The sequence below is a fragment of the Labrus mixtus genome, chromosome 19 (assembly GCF_963584025.1).
Source record: "Labrus mixtus chromosome 19, fLabMix1.1, whole genome shotgun sequence".
Classification (NCBI taxonomy): Eukaryota; Metazoa; Chordata; class Actinopteri; order Labriformes; family Labridae; genus Labrus; species Labrus mixtus.
In genome coordinates, this window is record NC_083630.1 from 11,518,441 (window position 1) to 11,522,739 (window position 4,299).

Sequence of the window (4,299 nt, forward strand, 5' to 3'; positions counted from 1 at the left end):
GATGGTTCTATGGTCTTTTAGAGATTATTCTGCTACATTAAGGAACTATTCATACCTTGTGGTATATTGGATTCCTCAGTCTGTTCACTTTATGATTACCACACAGGAAATTAGATATTGGTTTTACACTATGCTATAATCCTAGTCCATAAAACTCCCATAATTATGGAGTGGGGTAATGGAATGCAAATATCAGCTAATAACACTTAAAACAGGAAACTGATTCTTGAATGCACAAGTATGCATTTGTGAGATACAGTGTGTGCATGCTCTTGCAGCTGTGTTTTGGTTTATTGGCTTATGCATGGATCTGTGTGTGCTTGTGTGCGTATTGATGAGCTTTGATTGTGTGACCGTTAGCAGACATGATTATATGGTTGATCTGTTCCAGTGTTAAGTAGGATACTGAGACAAACCACAGTCCAATTAAAGTGAAGCTGTTGAATTAAGGGATCTTCAGGGAACCAGTGTCTGTGAGACAGAGAGAGAGCGAGAGGGGAACTCTGAATGGATCCCCCTGGTGTTACCGCCTGAATGACTCCAGCTAAAGATAGACAAATTGTGACCAGCTTTTACTCATAGTGTACCCATGTACTACATCTAGTCTCCACAATCGATTATGTGTATTCTTCTGTATGTGTGTGCACTTCTGAATGTTTCCTGTTCCAATTTAATCCTGCAGACCAAATATCCGGGTGCAATTGTGTCTACCCTTGGCAGTAATTATGAAGACTACTGGAGCATCACCACAGAAAAAAGAACATACTCAGACTGGGTAGACAGACACACATCGATTGGTAACCGCACACCACCTTCCATCATCTCCACTTCTCTTAAGAGCTCAAAGCTGTGTCTGAAGGGAGGAAAAAAAACAATGTACAGCTGTAGGAGGACTATGACACACATTTTACATTTCCATCAGTTGTATGTCCTTGAGCACTTCCCACCAGATGCTTCTTTATTAGCCTCCGTCTCCTCGCCTCAGTGCTCCTCTCATAACAAACCTCAGCCTTCTTTCTTTAATGCTGACTCACATTATGTGTCTCCACAGCTCTCAGTTAGACCTATAACTAAGTTTAATGTGTGACCATGATACATGTGATCAGAATGTCTCTCTATTAAATTGACTTGTTTTGTGGTTTGAAAGTATACAACCTTAACTCCCAAAATGTAAGACCATGAACAATGGATACCATGATTTGTGTATAATGACATTTCTACATAAAACGTGAACACAAGCTGAAAAAAACATGTAGTGAAGAGAAAAAATATAAAATTAGTTGGGTTCTGTTTTTGGATAAGTTTCCATTTCTTTATGCAATTTTCAAACAAAGAGTTTTAGAATCTTATCAAAGATAAAAGCTCATGTTTTTCATTTTGTATTTTGTTGCGTTATAACTGCTTGACCCTTGTTTTACTCCAGTTGAGTTTTGCGGGGATGCCATACAGTGGAAAGCCATTGGTACCATTTCCATTGGGCCTCAACCTTTGCAAGAACTCACACAGACACTCTCATGAACATTGAAATACATACAGTCTAAATAAAACACAACTTAGCAGCATATAGGTTAACCTACAGAGCTTGGAATCACATGCACACAAAGGCTGCTGAATACTGAACATGCCCATTTTATGTCACACTACCTGTGTATGTGACTCTGAATGAGACTGCACATTGTTGACTGTACCAAAATAGTAGAACGGATTCATAATTAATGAAGTGACCCATCAGTGGCCCCTCCATGTGTTTGCGTCCTGTCTTAGTGCTCTCTATTGAAATCATAGATGCCTTTTCACAGCAAACTACTAAGACACAGTTTTATTTTCCATTCATCAGGTCCGCATTCATCGTTTTTTCATGAAAATTTGATGTCCTGGGTCATCGTCTTTCCTTGAAATTTCTGTCAGGGTCGTGGTCATTGTTTTTTCATATAAATTTGCAGCTTCTAAACATGAAGCAAATATTTTAAACCCATTAAAATTAAGGATAACATTTTTATTATTACAGTACAATTACAATACACTATTTCCGTTTTCTTTGGTGCCTTTTCCTTTTTTTTCTTCCTCACATCTCTTTGTCTCCCCTGCCTCCCTTACTCGTACTCCCTACTATTTTCTCCCTCCCTGTCTTTCTTTTTCTTGAAACACACTAATGTATTCTTTTCACTACTGGTTTAATATGACATTATGCCAAGGGGTAAGCATTATTACTGAATCACCCTCTAGGCTAATTGGGCTTGAGCCTGCGATCACATCAGTATTTTAAGAATATTCAGACACACAAACACAAGCCCCCTCCTTAGGTTCTGTCATTTGTATCTCTAAGGAAAAAAGCCACTCATGGTTTCTGGTTCCAAAGTCACAGTGGTAGCTCAACAAGCTTGTAATGGAATGGTCAGTCACTATTAACAGCAAATATACTGGGGAGAGATGTGGACTTGAGCACACACTAAAATGCAGAGAGTGACAAAGAGAGGTTCTTAGAGAGAATGCACATCCAGTTTTCTTCTCCCAGTGGGGATAGTTTGTTTATAAAGCAGTTTAGCGATAGATTATTCAGTATACTATAGTGTGATGCCATGGTACATAGTAACTCCTATATTGCTATGGTACATAACATAGTACCTCCCATATTACTATGATACCATGGCATGTACTAAATAGTACCTTACATACCATGGTATGCACTTGGTTGGCCAACCAAATTTGGAGGGGCCTGTGCAACCCTGGGGCACCCCTAGAAAAAACTGTGATCATACCAGAAAGCAGACCTGTATCTTATTTTCTGTCATTATTTTTCCGTCAATTACTTATTAATTATAACACAACTGTAATCTTATAGAGTAGGGTTGCATAGTGCTCTTATCGTTAAATCAAATTGATGGTTGTGTGTGTGTGTGTGTGTGTGTGTGTGTGTGTGTGTGTGTGTGTGTGTGTGTGTCCAGTCTTTTTTTGTTTGGTCACTGCTATGATCTGACACACACATGCCCTCTACACATACACATAGTCTCCCTGCTGATGGAGAATAATTAACCAAGACTCCCCACTGACATGAAAGCTAAGGGTCTCCAAGTCCATTAACAGAAACCATGCAGAAGTGCGCCTCATGAACAGTTACATACAATGCAAAGGCATGGAAGACGCTAGCACACATCTCACACATACACATGTTGGATATATTGACATAAGTAACATGCTAGTTGCATGTACAGTGAGTAGAAAGCAGGTTCGGGATTTAAAACACTCCACCGTGACTGTCCCTTTAATTTTTCTGAAGTGTCTTCACTATTGATGTATATCAGTCAGTGAGGCAGTTAGCAGAGCTTAGATTTATAAAAATGATCAATGCTGCTAATGGCCACAAGAGGAAAATAATATAAAGACGCCGGGAAGAAAAGGTAAAAGTAAAATGCAGAAACACAGGCTGTAGAATAAAGACAGAGAGACAGAGGAAAGAATCAGGGACAGAGGTGTAGCAGGGAGGGAGGAAGACTAGAGATTGGTGTCAGTAAGAGGTGATGTATAGGAGAGAGGTTGATGAGAGTGAGCTGGCTTCTCTCTGCTCCAGTAGTGATGTCCTCTCCAAAAACATCCCTCATATTTAATGAAGCAAAGCTACAAAAGAATAGAGAAAAGGAGAGTACAAAACCTGCACGCCACTCACACACTCTACTTGAATCTATGCAGACAACACAACACATTACAGACAGTTCTCAAAGCTTGCACACGCATGCACTCTGGTTCTCTGATGCAAATAGAGTTCTCTGTGAGTTAATGGAGTTGAGGCTCAGGGGCCTTGAGAGTTGTAGAAGCTTGCTCTCGTCTTGCAAAGAAAGAAGAGAGAACAAATGTGAAAGGAAGAAAATAATTGGGGGGCATTGGCATATATATTAGAACCCATGCAGTAGTCAGGAACAAGAGTTAGATCCTTTTTTTTCGTACCATGTATTTACTTCTTCTAAAGCCACACTCACCCGGCAGTTGGATGGAGGCAAACAAGGGGTTAAAAAAAAAAGGGTTTATATGATTGCGGAGAAAAACGGTTATAAGACACAGTAGAAGGTGAAGAGAGGGACATCGACACTTATCAGAGAGAACATTCTTGTTTCAGCTTCTCCATCCACTCACTTCTCACCCAGGATGTATTTGAATTATGTTTTCAGTCAAGTCGATCTCTTGTAGTCTCTGTGGAAATTGCTTGTGTCCAACTCAGAGAAGTTAAACATTTATAGAAAATGATTGTTTTAATGAGTATGTGTTGTCTTAATCAATCATTATGTTTGTTTTATCTATGTTCAA